Source organism: Pseudophryne corroboree, chromosome 1 (genome assembly GCF_028390025.1).
Source record: "Pseudophryne corroboree isolate aPseCor3 chromosome 1, aPseCor3.hap2, whole genome shotgun sequence".
Classification (NCBI taxonomy): domain Eukaryota; kingdom Metazoa; phylum Chordata; class Amphibia; order Anura; family Myobatrachidae; genus Pseudophryne; species Pseudophryne corroboree.
Genome location: NC_086444.1, coordinates 1096446740 through 1096467836, shown reverse-complemented (window position 1 = coordinate 1096467836; position 21097 = coordinate 1096446740). Strand labels below are relative to the sequence as shown.

The window sequence follows — 21097 nt, the reverse complement described above, 5'->3', positions numbered from 1 at the left end:
CCGCTCATCTCTAGTTAGGGTTAGGTACTAGGGGGAGGATAAGGCTAGGCTGCAGGGCAGGTGGGTTAGGTACTAGGGGAAGGTTAGGGTTAGGCTGTGAAGATAGGGAGGTTAGTGTTAGCCATTAGAGGGAGGGTTAGGATTAAGGGTAGGGGGTTAGGGTAAGAGAGGAAGAATACTCACTGAAATGCCCCTCTGTCAGATGACTGCACTGGAAGTGACAGTCACATGACGTCCAGGACCTAGAAGACGCCGCTGCAGCCATCAAGAACTGGTAATTGACCAATGGGCCACCAGGGACATTCTATCATGCTGACCTTTCATCAGTGTTGACATAATGCATGTCAACATTATGATCATATCAACATTATGAATGTCGGCATATCATACCACACCACACCAAATAATCAAATGTAGTCTGTTACTTTGTTACATTAACACTTGACCATTTACAGACATTTGCATTCATATTTCTATAGGCCATTATCTTCTGTTTGAAAATGCTAAGTATGTTCTAGAAATTAAATATACTGAGAGCTCCTCCTAATGTGTCCGTTTTAATTATCTTCCAAATTCCATTTTAATGCTAAGCACCAAACTCTGCTACAAAGTTGCCTATGAGGGAGCATTTCCCATCAGGAAATCAATAAGTGTTTTAAAATTTGCTCCTCTGCATTTCCTAACTACACTTTTGGGTATGTATTTGCATAAGCAATCAAATATACCTTAATTGTAATATTAAACCAACGTATTACGGGACAGAGTGCTGTCAAATTATATTTTCATTTTAATCTACAATTGTCTGTATGTGGCTTATCTTTATACAAGCAACCCTACATCATATAACATGAGTTTAGCACCAGTGTTACAGTACATCAGATATTTATGATTACATTTGGGGATCCACTAAACAAACATCCACAATACTTCTAACTAGTATTCTGTAGAACATGAGAATTGTAGTCTGGGGAGGGTGATGTACCAAAATTTGGGAGTCACCCATACATTATGGAAGAGTAGGCACATGTGGTAGATATGCATTAACATGGATATATTAGTCCTTCTGCCTGGGTGCCTAACACCTTAGCCTCTCATAGTGGCTGGCCTTCACTTAAACTTAGTGTTAGGGACCCACTAGAGATGAGGTCACCTAGATACTAGTTGGTGGGCTGATATTTTTTGGCCAAAAAGTATGCAAAGCACCTCGAATTAGCTTTGTGTTAGACTGCAGAGTTTATTACAATTATTCTGATTATCAGTGCTTGGTACAATAGAGTGTGCAGTGGCATTATATTTTCTCTTTCTTTCTGGAACTACAAGTCTTTGCATTATAGCGCCTCTCATTATATTTGCAATTAGAGTTCGCAGTCCAAGGGACCCCTCCCCATATATTTTGTTTAAAAAAAAATGACAGAAGCTGATTGATTGGTACTTTGGGCAAGATATACTACGCATTGCATTGTGGGTGCGTTACATCCTTCCACTTATCAGGTGTATACCGGCGTTAACAATGCCGGTATGCACTTAGAAATGCAATTAAATGCAGAAAGGACAGCTCTCCCAGGTTTATTACCTGGAAGTCTTTCTGCGCTGATTACAAGAGGGCCGCGGAGAACTCTGAGAGGGATCCGATCTGACAAAGCATCAGTTCTTCCAACTAAGATTAGGTTATTCTGAGCCGCCATAATAACCAATGCTCCATCTATAAATGTAGAGGAACAATAAAGCTGATTGATAGTATTGGATATTTCACTCCGCTCAAAATATCATCATTAACCTAATCTTGGAAGAACGTACTGAAACCTTTAAAAAGTGAACACAATTAATGTATTTCTTAAATAAACAGAGCTTGTGTGTCCATAAATGTAAGGTGCATTTTATTTTACCCAGTATATTGCTAGTAAATGCTAGAATATCTTTAAGCTTTGGTCCTCTCCACTTTGACATTTTGCTTTTTGCCTATCATGCTTGATTCTGAATGCCATAAGATGAATGCCCAGTTTAGCCTTAATACTGGTAACATTGCAACCTTGGTCTTTAATATGTCAAGCATATCACCTGTATAAGAAAGTATCATTCATCGCAAATTTCCAGACTTTTCATGAGGGCCAGCAATAAACCGTACCTTTTTTATTTGAAATATTGTGTATGGATTTTGGATATGTGCAATGGAACATTTCTTGATGAGTCAGCTTGTCTGGTTAGTTGATATATCGGATACTCCTGTGAAAGAAAAAATATTCCTTGTTTAGTGGTCGTTTTATCATTTTTTTTATTATGTGCACAAAAAGGAAGAAAGTTTTTGATCATCAAAAATTGGTATTTTACCTATGAGTGAGAGCTGTTAAATTGTTACAGCAACATAGCTAAACAATAAAAGCATACATGAATATCTGTTTAGACAATGGTTTTGATCTCTTTAATTATCTGAGTTAGGTAAGCAAAGCCTGGTGCTAATAATAAAGGAACAGGGCTCCTATGTTTGTCCTGTAGATTGCAATGGAACATTGTCAAAGGGGGTCATTCCGAGTTGTTCGCTCGCAAGTGAATTTTAGCAGATTTGCTCATGCTAAGCCGCCGCCTACTGGGAGTGAATCTTAGCATCTTAAAATTGCGAACGATGTATTCGCAATATTGCGATTACACACCTCGTAGCAGTTTCTGAGTAGCTTCAGACTTACTCGGCATCTGCAATCAGTTCAGTGCTTGTCGTTCTTGGTTTGACGTCACAAACACACCCAGCGTTCGTCCAGACACTCCCCCGTTTCTCCAGCCACTCCTGCGTTTTTTCCGGAAACGGTAGCGTTTTTCCCCACACGCCCATAAAACGGCCTGTTTCCGCCCAGTAACACCCATTTCCTGTCAATCACATTACGATCGCCAGAACGATGAAAAAGCCGTGAGTAAAATTCCTAAGTGCATAGCAAATTTACTTGGCGCAGTCGCAGTGCGGACATTGCGCATGCGCATTAAGCGGAAAATCGCTGCAATGCGAAGATTTTTACCGAGCGAACAACTCGGAATGACCCCCAAAGTTGGTCAATTTTCTGTACTCGGACTTGAGTTTGAGGTACAGTAGGAGTTGGACTGGAGGCTACGTGTAAAATGGTGGGAGGCTTTATTAGGTTTCTCTGCAAAGAAGCAGTAGGAGAACAGAGTGGTGGAATGTTATTAAACAATAAATAATAGGACAGACTGGAACAGAGGAAGTCCATATAATAACTGCAACTGGAAACAAGTGGTTCCAGGGATAAATGACCAGAAATGCGTATCAGGAACCAGGCTACGACCACTAAGTTGTATCAGGAACTGGGCTGGGACCAGAAGTGCATAGTAGATAACCGGGATGGAACCGGTAATGCGTAGTGGGTAACCGGGCTAGAACCGGTAATGCATAGTGGGTAACCGGGCTAGAACTGGTAATGCGTAGTGGGTAACCGGGCTAGAACCGGTAATGCATAGTGGGTAACCGGGCTAGAACTGGTAATGCGTAGTGGGTAACCGGGCTAGAACCGGTAATGCGTACTGGGTAACTGGGCTGGAACCTGTAATGTGTAGCAAGAGCACCTCACTGGGAGACACAGAGACTTTAAGAAGAGCAAGAAGGGTGTCTGTAGTAACAACGTTGTACTAGCAATTGGCCCGTAGTCCAGGGAAGGTTTAAATAGGGTCTTCTAATCTCTGGTTGCCTGCTGGGTTCAGGTGAGGTGTAGTTGGCCAGTCATGGGAAGAACTACGATCAGCTGACTAAATCCAAGATGGCGGCGCCCATGCAGCAGCCCCGTCGGTTACTGTCCCGGAGCACAGACTGCTCAGCATGCAGGAGGAAAGGCAGATGAGTGCCAGGCACTGAGAAGCAGCCTGGAGAGGAGGTAGCAGTAATGGAGTTTGATGCTCCAAGACGTCAGAAACATGCTGGCACTACATTACTAAATATTAATATAATAAAAGATGGATAGACATACTGAAACAAAACAGAAATTTGCAGGAATCCAAGAGTTGTAACTTAATGTGTTCAAGGGAACAAATTGGTGCTTCAAATCCCCAATTGCTTCAATTGCCACTTAATGAGATGGATCTGCTATATTTTGTATGCCTGCACCTCGTTTAAGCTTTGTCTTTTTCTATGAATATTTCTGTGATATGTAAAACATTGTCTGGTATCATATCTTTATACTCAGAACACTGTCAATGTACCTTTTAAAAAGTTCTTTTTAGGGTCTACTTACTCACACAGTTGTATTGTCACGTTTATAGTACAATGCATTTTGCCCGCCTTGAATGGAGAAATATACCAAGAGCCTTTCCTTGCCAGTGGTTTATGCCAAATTTTACCCCAAGAGGTTATGGGGTATATTCAAACTGGCGTCTTGTCGAAAAGACGGCAATTTTCGACTTTTTCAGGTCGGAAGGGGTTCCGACCTATTCAGTCCCCAGCTTTTTTATTCGACAAGTCGGGGAATTCGACTTGTCGAATAGTACGTGAATTGGCGGTATAGCTGCCGATTCACGTGCTTCTGAGGGAAACGGGGCCAAATTCGACAGGTTTTGGCCCCGTTTCCGACCATCCCAGTTCGACTTAAAAAAAGTCAAACTGAGATAAGGGACCTGAGAGGAGGAGAGGGGGGAAAGCCACTGGCAGACGATGGACAGCAGCGCTACAGCGCTGCAGAAGGATGTGGCACAGCCGCTGCTCATGGCAGTGTCCAACAAACTCCAGCAAGTGAGGTCCCACTTGCTGGAGCCGTGTGGACGCTGCCGTGAGGTCTGGCAGCTGTGACACATCCTCCTGCAGCGCTGCTGTCCCCAGTCTGCCCGCTGTTGTCCCCCGTCTCCCCGCTGGTTTCCCCCCTCTCCGGTCCCTCATCTCAATTCGACTTTTTTAAAGTCGAATTGAGATGGGCATTGAATAGCCCTTGTCGGATCCATTCCGACAAACACATGTCGAAATGGATCCGACCTCAATTGAATATACCCCTAACCAGGGCTTAAAGTGGTCCTGGAGAGGTGGGGGAACTCATCCCCTTTATCACCTGCGCGCCGTAGGCGCGCGCCGCAGAAGGGGGTGTGGCCTCACTAAGAAGGGGCGTGGCCACACAATAGTACCCCCAATTAAAAATCCGCTCCATTACACCTAATTACATCACTGTTACTTTAACGTTAATGCAAAAACTGAGCCAGCCTAAAACTACACCTGCAACCTGGGAAGCATGTAACCCAATGCACAGCCAAGATGGGGGTAGGGGACCCCAGCTGGATACATACAGAGCAGTATCACTATATATACACAGCGAGGGGGTCTCACCCCCGGTACTCACAGAAAGATCCCGAACAGCAGTGCAACAACTCCGAGCTCCTGTAGCAGCACCCTCATCGTCCACTGCAGGGGCAAACACAGGATTTGGTAGGATGGGGGGTGTATGTGTGATATATAAATAAAATGCCCCCGCACACACACTGGGACTGCAGACTGTACATACACACGCACACTGGGACTGCAGTCTGCCCCACCACACCATTACTGCAAATTACAAACACACACTGGGACCGCAGACTGTCCCCCCCACACACACACACACACACACACAAACTGCAGAATACATTACACACATGCTCACCCCACCCCACCCCCCCCACACACACACACATATACACAATGGGACTGCAAATGACACACACACACATATGCTGGGACTGCAGATAGTACACACACACTCCCCCTCTCCCTCCTTCCCCAGGGACAGCAGCAGCTCACACACATCTGACCTGTGTAATGATGGGAGGCACTGGCAGCTGTGGACTGGAGCCGAGGAAGACGGAGTTCCTGCCGATGAGTAGTGCAGTGAGTGTCTGCAAAAGCTCTTGGGAGCTTCCTGGTCCCCTGCACTGCTTGTAAAATGAAAGGGCTGCACGGAGCTGTGCCGCGGCAGCACAGATCACAGTTCAAGCTTGAGGCTTCTCTCACAAATAAATAAACAATAATCAGTGCACTGCGATGGGTCTGCCTGGCAGTCCTCCTGCATCGCAGTGCAATGATTATTGTTTATTTATTTGCTTGTTTGTGAGAGAAGCCTCAAGCTTGAACTGTGAAATGTGCTGTCCACCGGCATCATAGGGATTGGGACAGCCGGAGGCACTGCACTGGAGGGAGGCGGCTATCCGGGGACTGCACACTGCTAGATGCGGGAGAGAGGAGGGAGCACACCTCTGTCAGTGGGACGGAGGAGTAGCAGGGTGCATCAGTGGGTCCCAGCTGTAGTGAGGTTTAACTTTGACGTTGTCAGCAGCCGTCAGCCATTCCTGCGGACCTGCTGCTGATCAAAAGAAGAGGCCGCTCTTTGAATCTGATTATGGCGCCAATTGTGCACCAATCACGGCTGGCGGACCGCCAGCCAATGAGAAGATGCCACTAGGCAGCTTCTCATTGGCTGGCGGTGCGCGAGCCATGATTGGCTCACAGGCTTACCCAGTTGGAAAAAAAAAAGCCTTGCTTTCTTTTTATTGGCAGCCGGTCCGCCCATGAGCCAGGATTGGCTGGCGGGTGCTGCAAGCTACCAAGTGCACTGATCAGACGCTAGTGGTCGGACGGAGGCGGAACTGGTTCCGCCTTCAATTTGAAGTGACGGAACGCAGTTCCGCCCCGTTCCGGCCCACTTTAAGCACTGCCCCTAACTGTGTTGTGTATGTGTGTTTGACAGTTAAAATGTTAATACTCACATCGGGGACATGGTGAGGTGGAACCCAGCATGCTGACATGTTATTAATGTGATTTTAGGCTTTTTAACTGTGTTTAGAACATCAAACATGATGGTAAAGGGATTTCTCACATTGCAGTTGTTTAGTCGTGAATAACTTTTTTATTTCGAAATCCCCACGCAGAGGTTCTAAGCTGTAGTCATTATGAGGTTGCCAGGCATCAAAGAGGGAGTATACTGCATCATCCAACAGTATTCAGCTTAACTTCACTTAGACAATACTTCTTGTCTCTCTTCAGGAACCTTGGTCAGTTAAATAAACAAGTGTTAAATATAATTTCCAGGGGCCTAATTCTGAGATGGACACTAGTCCAAAAGTGGAAATGGGTGTTTCTGGACGGCAACTAAATAGCTACCATGTGATTGATTGGAACTAGAGACGTGCGGTGGACACTTTTCGGGTTTTGTGTTTTGGTTTTGGATCTGGATCTCCGCTCGTGTTGTGGATATGGATTGGTTTTGCCAAAACCACCCTTTCGGGTTTTGGTTTTGGTTCTGGATATTTAAAAAAAAAAACCATAACAACAGCTAAAATCACAGAATGTGGGGGTAATTTTGATCCTACAGTATTATTAGCCCCAATAACATTAATTTCCACAAATTTTCAGTCTATTCTGAACACTGAACACCTCACAATATTGTGTTTAGGCCAAAAGGTTGTACCAAGGTAGCTGGATGACTAAGCTAAGCGACACAAGTGGTCAGCACAAACACCTGGCCCATCTAGGAGTAGCACTGCAGTGGCACACAAGATGGCAGTTTTAAAAACTAGGCCCCAAAGAGCACATAATACAAAGAAAAAAGGTGCAAGATGGAATTGTCCTTGGGCCCTCCCACCCACTCTTATGTTGTATAAACAGGACATGCACACTTTAACAAACCCATCATTTCAGCGACTGGGTCTGCCACACGACTGTGGCTGAAATGATTGGTTTGTTTTGGGCCCCCACAAAAAAAGAAGCAATTAATCCCCCCACCAAAAAAGAAGCAATTAATCTCTCCTTGCACAAACTGGCTCTACAGATGCAAGATGTCGTCCTCATCCTCATTCTCCAATTCCTCACCCCTTTCAGTGTGTACATCCTCATCCTCACAAAGTATTAATTCGTCCCCACTGGAATCCACCATCACAGGTCCCTGTGTACTTTCTGGAGGCAATTGCTGGTAAAGGTCTTCCCGGAGGAATTTATAATTCATTTTGATGAACATCATCTTCTCCACATTTTGATGAAGTAACCTCCTACGCCGATTGCTCACAAGGTTACCGGCTGCACTAAACACTCTTTCGGAGTACACACTGGAGGGGGGGGAGGCAACTTAGGTAAAATAAAGCCAATTTGTGCAAGGGCCTCCAAATTGCCTCTTTTTCCTGCCAGTATACATACGGACTGTCTGACATGCCTACTTGGATGCTGTCACCGATGTAATCCTTCACCATTCTTTCAATGTCAGTTATTGTTGGCAGCTCCTTCAGTCTGGACCAGATGTCAACACTTGCTCCTGACTGCCCTGCATCACCACCAGAGTGTGGGCTAGGAAATTTTATCCTTTTCCTAGTAGCCCCAGTTGCGGGAGAAAATTAAGGAGGGACAGTTGATGGGTCATGTTCCGCTTGACTTGACAATTTTCTCACCAGCAGGGCTTTGAACCTCTGCAGACTTGTGAACGCCGGAATGAGAGATACAATGTAAGCTTTAAACTTAGGATCGAGCATGGTGGCCAAAATGTAGTGCTCAGATTTCAACAGATTGACCGCCCTTGAATCCTGGCAAAGCGAATAAAGGGCTCCATCCACAAGTCCCACATGCCTAGCGGAATCGCTCCGTCTTAGATCCTCCTTCAGTTTCTCCAGCTGCTTCTGCAAAAGCCTGATGAGTGGAATGACCTGACTCAAGCTGGTAGTGTCTGAACTGACTTCATGTGTGGCAAGTTCAAAGGGTTGGAGAACCTTGCACAAGACGGAAATCATTCTCCACTGTGCTTGAGTCAAGTGCATTCCCCCTCCTTTGCCTATATAATAGGTGGATGTATAGGCTTGAATGACCTTTTGCTGCTCCTCCATCCTCTGAAGCATAGAGAGTGTTGAATTCCACCTCGTTACCACCTCTTGCTTCAGGTGATGGCAGGGCAGGTTCGGGAGTGTTTGCTGGTGCTCCAGTCTTCGGCACGCAGTGGCTGAATGTCGAAAGTGGGCCGTAATTTTTTTGGCCACCGACAGCATCTCCTGCACTTCCCTGTAATTTTTCAAAAAACTCTGCACCACCAAATTAATTGTATGTGCAAAACATGGACGTGCTGGAATTTGCCCTGATGTAATGCACGCACAATATTGGTGGCATTGTCAGATATCACAAATCCCCAGGAGAGTCTAAGTGGGGTAAGCCATTGTGCGATGTTGTCCCTCAGTTTCCGTAAGAGGTTGTCAGTGGTATGCCTCTTACGGAAACCAGTGATACACAGCATAGCCTGCCTAGGAACGAGTTGGCATTTGTGAGATGCTGGTGCCGCTGCTGTTGGAGCTGCGGGAGGCAATACATCTACCCAGTGGGCTGTCACAATCATGTAGTCCTTAGTTTGCCCTTCTCCACATGTGCATGGTTAAGAGGACAGTAGATACAACCACACTGTTCAGGACACTGAGGACACTAATGGCGGATACCAGACGCACATCTTACACCAGCATAGTTGTTATGGCCTCAGTAATCCACTTTACAACAGGGTGACTGCTGTCATTTTTCATCTTTCTCGCAAAGGACTGTTGGACAGTCAATTGCTTAATTGAAGTAGTACAAGTGGTCTTCCGACTTCCTTTCTGGGATGATGATCGACTCCCAGCAGCAAGAACAGCAGCGGCAGTCGCAGTAGGCGTACCACTCAAGGATCCTTCGAGAAATCTCAGTTAGAGGAGGACTCGTCAGTCATGCCAGTGACATGGCCTGCAGGACTACTTACATTCCTGACTGAGGAGGAAATTGACGTTGCGGGAGTTGGTGGTATGGCTTGCAGGAGTTTAAGTACAACAGGAAGAAGGGATTTAGGTGTCAGTGGACTGCTTATGCTCTTACCCAAAGTTTCTGAACTTGACAATGACTTCTGATGAATGCGCTGCAGGTGAAGTATAAGGGAGGAGGTTCCTAGGTGGTTAACGTCCTAGCCCCTACTTATTATGGATTGACAAAGGCAATACACGGCTTGACACCTGTTGTCCGGATTTGTGGAGAAATAATTCCACACCAAGCAGGTGGCTTTTTTGGTATTTTGCCTAGGCATGACAATGGGCTATCTCATCTCATGGACAACAACTGTCTCCACTGGTGCATTATTCAAACAAACCACATCACCATCAGAATCCTCATCGTCAACTTCCTCCTCAGTGCGAGCTACACCAATATCTTCCTTATCCTAGTGTACTTCTACAGTGACAGCCTCAATCTCAATATCAGCAACTGGACTGACAGTGCTCCGCCCAGCACTTGCAGGGTGTGTGCAAATGGTGGTAGGAGCCTCCTCTTTCCATACAGTCTTGGGAAGGTCAGGCCTAGACCTCGCAACCGCGGACACACTTGGACTCTCCTTGGGGATTTGTAATATCTCTGAATGCACAGTTGTTTTTTCCTGTGCTTTAACAAGTTTAATATTTTACATTTTTTCGACAGGGAGGAGGGCTTCCATCCTCATGAGAAGCTAAACCACCAGTCATGAACATAGGCGAAGGCCTTAGGGTTTCCTTGCCACTTCGTGTCGTGAATGGCATATTGCCAATTATACGTTTCTCATCAGATAATTTCTTTTTTTTTCTGATTATTAATTTTTGCTTCTTGGATTTTTACATGCCATCTATGACATTGGGCATCGGCCTTAGCAAACGACGTTGATGGAATTGCATCGTCAATGTCATGACTGGTGGCAGCAGCAGCTTTAGCATTAGTATTAGGAACTGAAAGTTGTTCCTGATCTTCAACTATTGTTTGCCTCCAAATTTTTGTTCTCCATTTCACAGGACCGCACCCCTTTATTATTACAGCACACATTACATTGCCCCTTTATTTTCACAGCACCCCCTGTATTTTTACAGCATACAGGACCAAAGTACTTTTATTTTAACAGCACCCCCGTATTTTTACAACATACAGGACCAATATACTTTTGTTTTAACAACAGCGCCCCTGTATTTTTACAATATACAGGACCAGTGTACTTTTACCGTATTTTAACAACAGCGCCCCTGTATTTTTACAGCATACAGGACCAGTGTACTTTTTTTTTAACAACTGTGCCCCTATATTCTTACAGCATACAGGACCAGTGTACTTTTATTTTAACAACAGCACCCCTGTATTTTTACAGCATACAAGACAGGGCCAGTGTACTTTTATTTTAACAACAGTACCCCTGTATTTTTACAGAATACAGGACCAGTGTACTTTTATTTTAACAATAGTACCCCTGTATTTTTACAGAATACAGGACCAGTGTACTTTTATTTTAACAACAGTGCCCCTGTATTTTTACAGTATACAGGACCTGTGTACTTTTATTTTAACAACAGCTCCCCTGTATTTTTACAGCATACATGACCAGTGTACTTTTTATTTTAACAGCAGTACCCCTGTATTTTTACAGCATACAAGACAGGGTCAGTGTACATTTATTTTCACTGCACCCCTGAATTTTTACAGCCAGCACCCCTGTATTTACACTGCATACAGGAGGACAGAGCCCCTGCCCCTGTACAATACAGTGACAGCCAGGACAGAAAGACCCATGTACAGCTGCAGCACCCCTAACAGCACATGAAACACCAGTGACAGCTAGGACAGCACCCCTAACAGCACAGGGGCACCACAGTGACAGAAACAGCACCCACAGAGAGAGACAGAGGTCTGTCTCCCTTACTCTCCAAGTCCGGAGTGAAAATGGCGGCAATGCGCCGCTCCTTATATGGAATCCAAAACCCGCGAGAATCCGACAGCAGGATGATGACGTTTTGCCTCATTCTGGTTTCCGAGTCAGGTGGGAAGTCCCAAGCCGGACTCGGATTCTGGCTTGGAACATGATGTTCGGGGGGGTCAGTTCTCTGGGAACCGAACCCGCTCAAATCTAATTGGAACTAATCCATCCCATGGAGTGTAGTGGGCATATGAGGGGTTTGGGTGAAGTTGGGATGCCTGTTTCAGATTGATCTCTTGAACTGAGCATGGGCTGAGTTAAAGTTTGATACTTACAATGAAAGTTGCGGCTGGAATATGAATAAAAAAACAGTGGGCGACCCGGCCTTCAACACTTCAACAGGAGGACATGCAGATATTTGGCATAGATGGGTGGATAGATATAGATTAAAACACTGTGCTTTAGAGTCTAAAGTTTAGACTATAAGATACTTAGATGTAAATATATATATAGGCTGTGTACTTGGCAGAAAGAACTTGGGAGACTTCAATTAAAAAATTACACATTTATTTTATAATAAACACACATTAAACAACAACAAAACAAAAAAAGAATATAATGTTAAAAGGCAATAGCTAAAATAACCAATGGGGACTGGTCCCTATACGTCCCATATATTTGTTGTAGGATAGTTGGTAAATTCCTCAGTGTTTCCACAGTGGAACACTAAAAGTACAGCTGTTACTATTATGTCCTTTTGAGACCAATTTGAAACAAATGTTACTAATGACTGCTTCACTGTATCCACGGCTAAAAGAATTTGTGTTGGTATACTTTATTGCCGGCGTCCCAGCTATAGTCATGCACAGTTCATACAATGCGGGAAATTGCTGGAATAGTTACCCTCTTATTGATTTGAGCTCTCTCGCCGTAGTTTCCCTTCCGTTGCTCCGTTCCCGGTGGTGAAGCTTTCACCGCCCCGGGTGGTAATACCGTCAGTGCACGGAATGCTCAGTAGAAATGGAGCGACGGGTCCCCGCAATACTTCTCGCTCACTTTGGCCATGGGAGTGCTTCCCGTATATTGCAAGGCCAGGTGATCCACGATGCCCGGATATCACAGCAGCGGGAGTGCAGCACAGTGTCTCTGATAGCAGCAGCGGCGGAGCCGTGGTAGATGTTTTAGGCATCTGGGTCTCACAGTGTCGGTATCTGCGTCAGTGGTACAGTGAAGTTTTTCCTGTGAGTGTGCTGTCAATGCATTTTGTCCCACAATGCCTTGGGACTTCCTCAAGACTTCCACTCTTTGTGCTCTTTCCCTTTTTAAAGGTGCCCGTGCTCATTAGATAATTACAGCTGTGCTTAATAATTTGTTTGAATCGGTGTATCTGCTTTATTTTTATATAATCCACACATACATTTTCAGTATTATCAGATTAAAATACACAATTCATATAGATAAGAAGTGTCCCAAATGTGACCACTCTAATTTATCCATTCTAAGTCTACACACATCAATTGGATCTTAAAGACACATGTTTTTAAAAACGGAATTCGTGTTTGGGATCAGATACTGATTATTGGTATCCTGCATTTAGGTATATATCAGTTATTTATCTAGAAAACTTTCTAAAGCATTTAAACCCTCTTATCTTGCTAGAGGAGGCATAAAGGTATATATAAAAATCACGGAGAGTAGATGAAAAGTTTTTTGTAAAGATTTATATTATTACACAGTTATATCTTTCCACTGTACATAAATTCATTGTTTCAATATACATATTAGCTGCTCAGGGGCGTCTCTACAGAGGAGGGGACCCGTCTGCAGACTCCGTGTGTGGGCCCCCTCCTCTCCCGTAGCCGTCGCGCCGCTGCTAACGCTCTGAGCGCTGTAGACTCTGGCACAGTGCCAGAGTCTACAGCGCATGCGCATGACTCCGAAAAATGTCCGCCGCGCCATTTTTTCAGAGTCCTGCGCATGCGCTGTAGACACTGGCACTGTGCCAGAGTCTCTAGTGGTCAGTGCGCTAGCAGTGGCGCGACGGCTATGGGAGAGGGAGAGGAGGGGGCCCCCACACGGTCAGCGGTGGACTCCGGAAAGGTAAGTATAGGAGAAATGGGTGCAGTGTGTGCGGTGTGGGCCCCCTCTGGACGCAGGGGCCAATGTGCACCGCACACACCGCAACCATTATAGAAACGCCAATGTAGCTGCTGTATGTTTCATTTCCCGTGGGTGGGGTTCCCCCATGGGCCCATCAGGCCCACCGCACATAATACAAAATAAATACTGATAGTATAATTAAATAGGTCTATTAGAAAGATTGAATGAGTTTCCCCCCACTCCCCCTTCTCCCTGTAAATAGGACTTCCTCATTACAATAATTTTTTAAAGTTGTGTGGATACTCAAATTATCATAATTTTTTTCTCTAACGTCCTAGTGGATGCTGGGGACTCCGTAAGGACCATGGGGAATAGACGGCTTCGCAGGAGACTGGGCACACTAAAAGAAAGATTTGGTACTACCTGGTGTGCACTGGCTCCTCCCTCTATGCCCCTCCTCCAGACCTCAGTTAGATTTCTGTGCCCGGCCGAGCTGGATGCACACTAGGGGCTCTCCTGAGCTCCTAGAAGGAAAGTATATGTTAGGTTTTTTATTTTACAGTGAGACCTGCTGGCAACAGGCTCACTGCAACGAGGGACTAAGGGGAGAAGAAGCGAACCTACCTGCTTGCAGCTAGCTTGGGCTTCTTAGGCTACTGGACACCATTAGCTCCAGAGGGATCGACTGCAGGCCCAGTCCTTGGTGTTCGTTCCCGGAGCCGCGCCGCCGTCCCCCTTACAGAGCCAGAAGAGATGGTCCGGAAAAGCGGCGGCAGAAGACTTCAGTCTTCACCAAGGTAGCGCACAGCACTGCAGCTGTGCGCCATTGCTCCTCATGCACACTTCACACTCCGGTCACTGAGGGTGCAGGGCGCTGGGGGGGGGGGGGGGGGGCGCCCTGAGCAGCAATAATATCACCTTGGCTGGCAAAATAACCACAATATATAGCCCTAGAGGCTATATATGTGGTAATTACCCCTGCCAGAATACAGAAAAAAGCGGGAGAAAAGTCAGCCGAAAAAGGGGCGGAGCCATCTCCCTCAGCACACCGGCGCCATTATTCCCTCACAGTTCCGCTGGATGGAAGCTCCCTGACTCTCCCCTGCAGTCTACACTACAGAAAAGGGTAAAAAAGAGAGGGGGGGCACAGATTTGAGGCGCAGTAAATATTATAGCAGCTATAGGGGACATAATTCAGTTAGTCCCTGCATTATATAGCGCTCTGGTGTGTGCTGGCATACTCTATCTCTGTCTCCCCAAAGGGCTTTTGTGGGGTCCTGTCTCCTTTAAGAGCATTCCCTGTGTGTGTGCGGTGTGTCGGTACGGCTGTGTCGACATGTTTGATGAGGAGACTTATGTGGAGGCGGAGCAGATGCCTATAAATGTGATGTCACCCCCTGCGGGGCAGACACCTGAGTGGATGGACTTATGGAAGGAATTACGTGCGAGTGTCGACTCCTTACATAAAAAATTTGACGACAGGCCAAATACGGGACAGCCGGCTTCTCAGCCCGTGCCTGCCCAGGCAATTCAATGGCCATCAGGGGCTCTAAAACGCCCACTACCTCAGATGGCAGACACAGATGTCGACACGGATACTGATACCAGTGTCGACGACGATGAGTCAAATTTAATGTCCACTAGGGCCATTCGTGGCATGATTGAGGCAATGAAAGAGGTTTTACACCTTTCTGATATAAACCCAGGTACCTCAAAAAAGGGTATTATGTTTGGAGAGAAAAAACTACCAATAGTTTTTCCCCCATCTGAAGAATTAAATGAAGTGTGTGAAGAAGCGTGGGCTTTCCCTGATAAGAGATTGGTGATTTCAAAAAAATTACTAATGGCGTTCCCTTTCTCGCCAGAGGATAGGTCACGTTGGGAAACTCCCCCTAGAGTGGATAAAGCGCTCACACGTTTGTCTAAAAAGGTGGCACTACCGTCTCCGGATACGGCCGCCCTAAAGGAACCTGCTGATAGAAAGCAGGAGGCTATCCAAAAGTCTATATATACACACACTGGTGTTATACTGAGACCAGCTATTGCTTCAGCGTGGATGTGCAGTGCTGCTGCTGCTTGGTCAGATTCCCTGTCAGAAAATATTGACACCCTGGACAGGGACACTATATTGCTTACCATAGAGCATATAAAAGACTCAGTCTTGTACATGAGAGATGCACAGAGGGAGATCTGCCGGCTGGCATCTAGAATAAGTGCATTGTCCATTTCTGCTAGGAGAGGCTTATGGACTCGGCAGTGGACAGGGGATGCAGATTCTAAAAGTCACATGGAAGTTTTGCCTTATAAGGGTGAGGAGTTATTCGGGGACGGTCTCTCAGACCTTGTTTCCACAGCAACAGCTGGGAAGTCAGCATTTTTACCCCATGTCCCCTCACAGCCTAAGAAAGCGCCGTACTATCAGGTGCAGTCCTTTCGAACCCAGAAAAACAGGCGGGGAAAAGGCGGGTCCTTTCTGTCTAGAGGCAGAGGAAGAGGGAAGAAACTGCACCACGCAGCAGGTTCCCAGGAACAAAAGTCCTCCCCCGCTTCTTCCAAATCCGCCGCATGACGGTGGGGTTCCACAGGCGGAGCCAGGTACGGTGGGGGGCCGACTCAAAAATTTCAGTGATCAGTGGGTTCGCTCACGGGTGGATCCCTGGATCCTTCAAGTAGTATCTCAGGGGTACAAGCTGGAATTCGAGGTGACTCCCCCCCGCCGTTTCCTCAAATCAGCCTTACCAACAATTCCCTCGAGCAGGGAGGCTGTACTAGAGGCAATTCACAAGCTGTATTCCCAGCAGGTGATAGTAAAAGTACCCCTACTTCAACAAGGACGGGGTTACTATTCCACACTGTTTGTGGTACCGAAACCGGACGGTTCGGTGAGACCCATTTTAAATTTAAAATCCTTGAACACATACATAAAAAAATCAAAGTTCAAGATGGAATCGCTCAGGGCGGTTATTGCAAGCCTGGACGAGGGGGATTACATGGTATCCCTGGACATCAAGGATGCTTACCTGCATGTCCCAATTTACCTTCCTCACCAGGAGTACCTCAGATTTGTGGTACAGGATTGTCATTACCAATTCCAGACACTACCGTTTGGACTGTCCACGGCACCGAGGGTGTTTACCAAGGTAATGGCAGAAATGATGATACTCCTTCGAAAAAAGGGAGTTTTAATTATCCCGTACTTGGACGATCTCCTAATAAAGGCGAGGTCCAGGGAACAGTTACTGGTCGGAGTAGCACTATCTCGGGAAGTGCTACAACAGCATGGCTGGATTCTAAACATCCCAAAGTCACAACTGGTTCCTTCCACACGCTTACTGTTCCTTGGGATGATTCTGGACACAGAACAGAAAAAAGTGTTTCTCCCGCAGGAGAAAGCCAAGGAGCTGTCATCTCTAGTCAGAGACCTCCTAAAACCAAAACGGGTATCGGTGCATCACTGCACACGAGTCCTGGGAAAAATGGTGGCTTCATACGAAGCAATTCCATTCGGCAGGTTCCATGCAAGGACCTTCCAGTGGGACCTCTTGGACAAGTGGTCGGGATCGCATCTTCAGATGCATCGTCTGATAACCCTGTCTCCAAGGACCAGGGTGTCTCTACTGTGGTGGCTGCAGAGTGCTCATCTTCTAGAGGGCCGCAGATTCGGCATACAGGACTGGGTCCTGGTGACCACGGATGCCAGCCTTCGAGGCTGGGGAGCAGTCACACAGGGAAGAAACTTCCAAGGACTATGGTCAAGTCAGGAGACTTCCCTACACATAAATATTCTGGAACTGAGGGCTATTTACAATGCCCTAAGTCAGGCAAGGCCTCTGCTTCAAAACCAGCCGGTTCTGATCCAATCAGACAACATCACGGCTGTCGCCCATGTAAACCGACAGGGCGGCACAAGAAGCAGGATGGCGATGGCAGAAGCCACAAGGATTCTCCGATGGGCGGAAAATCACGTACTAGCACTGTCAGCAGTGTTCATTCCGGGAGTGGACAACTGGGAAGCAGACTTCCTCAGCAGACACGACCTACACCCGGGAGAGTGGGGACTTCATCCAGAAGTCTTCCAACTGTTGGTAAACCGTTGGGAAAGGCCACAGGTGGACAGGATGGCGTCCCGCCTCAACAAAAAGCTAAAGAGATATGGCGCCAGGTCAAGGGACCCTCAGGCGATAGCTGTGGACGCGCTAGTGACACCGTGGGTGTACCAGTCGGTTTATGTGTTCCCTCCTCTGCCCCTCATACCAAAGGTACTGAGAATAATAAGAAGGCGAGGAGTAAGAACGATACTCGTGGTTCCGGATTGGCCAAGAAGAGCTTGGTACCCGGAACTTCAAGAGATGTTATCAGAGGACCCATGGCCTCTACCGCTCAGACAGGATCTGCTACAGCAGGGGCCCTGTCTGTTCCAAGACTTACCGCGGCTGCGTTTGACGGCATGGCGGTTGAATTCCAGATCCTAAAGGAAAAGGGCATTCCGGAGGAAGTCATTCCTACGCTGATAAAAGCAGGGAAAGAAGTTACCGCAAACCATCATCACCACATTTGGCGAAAATATGTTGCGTGGTGTGAGGCCAGGAAGGCCCCCACAGAGGAATTTCAGCTGGGTCGTTTTCTGCACTTTCTACAGTCAGGAGTGACTATGGGCCTAAAATTGGGTTCCATTAAGGTCCAGATTTCGGCTCTGTCGATTTTCTTCCAGAAAGAACTGGCTTCACTGCCTGAAGTTCAGACTTTTGTAAAGGGAGTGCTTCATATTCAGCCCCCTTTTGTGCCTCCTGTGGCACCGTGGGATCTCAATGTGGTGTTGAGTTTCCTAAAATCACATTGGTTTGAACCACTTAAAACCGTGGATCTCAAATATCTCACGTGGAAAGTGGTCATGTTATTGGCCTTGGCTTCGGCCAGGCGTGTGTCAGAATTGGCGGCTTTGTCGTGTAAAAGCCCTTATCTGATTTTCCATATGGATAGGGCAGAATTGAGGACTCGTCCCAAGTTTCTCCCTAAGGTGGTATCAGCTTTTCACTTGAACCAACCTATTGTAGTGCCTGCGGCTACTAAGGACTTGGAGGATTCCAAGTTACTGGACGTAGTCAGGGCCTTGAAAATTTATGTTTCCAGGACGGCTGGAGTCAGGAAAACTGACTCGCTTTTTATCCTGTATGCACCCAACAAAATAGGTGCTCCTGCTTCTAAGCAGACTGTTGCTCGCTGGATTTGTAGCACAATTCAGCTGGCGCATTCTGCGGCTGGTTTGCCACATCCTAAATCAGTGAAAGCCCATTCCACGAGGAAGGTGGGCTCATCTTGGGCGGCTGCCCGAGGGGTCTCGGCTTTACAACTTTGCCGAGCTGCTACTTGGTCAGGGGCAAACACGTTTGCTAAATTCTACAAATTTGATACCCTGGCTGAGGAGGACCTTGAGTTCTCTCATTCGGTGCTGCAGAGTCATCCGCACTCTCCCGCCCGTTTGGGAGCTCTGGTATAATCCCCATGGTCCTTACGGAGTCCCCAGCATCCACTAGGACGTTAGAGAAAATAAGAATTTACTCACCGATAATTCTATTTCTCGTAGTCCGTAGTGGATGCTGGGCGCCCATCCCAAGTGCGGATTGTCTGCAATACTTGTATATAGTTATTGCCTAACTAAAGGGTTATTGTTGAGCCATCTGTTGAGAGGCTCAGTTGTTATTCATACTGTTAACTGGGTAAAATATCACGAGTTATACGGTGTGATTGGTGTGGCTGGTATGAGTCTTACCCGGGATTCAAAATCCTTCCTTATTGTGTCAGCTCTTCCGGGCACAGTATCCTAACTGAGGTCTGGAGGAGGGGCATAGAGGGAGGAGCCAGTGCACACCAGGTAGTACCAAATCTTTCTTTTAGTGTGCCCAGTCTCCTGCGGAGCCGTCTATTCCCCATGGTCCTTACGGAGTCCCCAGCATCCACTACGGACTACGAGAAATAGAATTATCGGTGAGTAAATTCTTATTTTAAGATGCCTTCTCCGGGCACAAAGGCAACAACTGATGCCTGTGACTTAAATTAGGCCCCATATGTGCAGAAAGCCAGAATAACTCTTCAGTAAGGTACAAAGGGCTACTGTTGCTTGGTGGCAGTCATTGTTCTGTATATTGTATGCCATACAATATTGGAATATTGGAAGCTTCTAGCTGGCTTAGTTGGTTGGATACTACTGTTTAGCTCATTGCCTGTTGAGTCAGATGTGGTTGTTGATACATCAATATGTCTTTATATTAGTGATGAGCGGATTCGGTTTTACTCGGTTTTACTCGGTTCTCAAAACCGAATCTTATTGGCTCACTGATGTCACGTGTTTTGGATAGCCAATAAGATTCGGTTTTGAGAACCGAGTAAAACAGAGTAAAACCGAATCCGCTCATCACTACTTTATATATTGTGCAAACACCGAGTTGAAGTAGGATAAATTGTACAACTGTATATAAACCTCAGGAACTAATTCATAGGTTGGGACCAGACGGACGTTCTAAAGAGGACTCCTTTTAAAGAATTTGTTAGTCAAGAATTAAGGATATCAGAAAAGGATTCCACCTGATCCCATAAACCTCCCTTATTGGTCTTTTGGAATAGAGTTTGTTATTGGTTCAAATGCTAAGTTTAAGCCTCTAAACGTAGCCATTATTGTGCGCCCCCTCAGCATTTGGTATACATTTCGTGTCTATGGCCTCTCATAACAGAAGTCAACTGGGAGGTGCTGCCATTGTTATATCATTAATTATCTTTCTTTGCATTAAGTACAACTTTTAGCACAGGAGAAAGGTGTGTACTATATATATATATATATATACATATATACACACATATACAAGTAGACAACCGCAGCACTCACCACCCCAGAAGCGGGGTACAGCAATGCACTTACCACTCATAGGGTGGGGTGCATGTAACACAGCACTCGTCACCCCAGAAGCGGGGTACACAGTTGCACTTACCACTCATAGGGAAGGGTGCATGTAGCCCATGACCATATCCAGTGCTTAAAGTGGTCCTAGAGAGGTGGTGGAACTCACCCCCCTCCCCAAAGAGAAAAAGTAATAACGTTATTGCGCGCACCGCAAAAAAGGGGGCGTCGTCTCAAAAGGGTGTGTTCTCAAAAAGAAAGGGGCGTGGTCACACAATAGTAATAATGCCCACAGTAGTAGCACCCCGTAATACACATAATGCCCACAGCAGTAGCGCCCCTTATACAATGCCCACAGTAGTAGTGCTCCTTATGCAATGTCCACTGCACTGGTAGTGCCCACAGTGGTAGTGCCCCTTATATAGAACCCATAGCAGTGGTGCCCCTTATGCAATGCCCG

At 46.3% G+C, this 21097-nt stretch overlaps 1 protein-coding gene and 1 long non-coding RNA gene across 2 annotated transcripts in view; one reads left to right on the top strand and one right to left on the bottom strand.

The window, feature by feature from the left end:
- Positions 1–21097, top strand: part of LOC135050554 (uncharacterized) — a 1514661-nt gene that overhangs the window by 1381095 nt on the left and 112469 nt on the right. The gene's annotated exons all lie outside the window — the stretch shown is intronic.
- Positions 2114–5997, bottom strand: LOC134992961 (uncharacterized). Its single transcript, XR_010196939.1, has 3 exons — positions 5767–5997; positions 5319–5380; positions 2114–2223 (listed from the first exon to the last, which is right to left on the bottom strand). It is a non-coding gene; the product is annotated as an uncharacterized LOC134992961 (long non-coding RNA).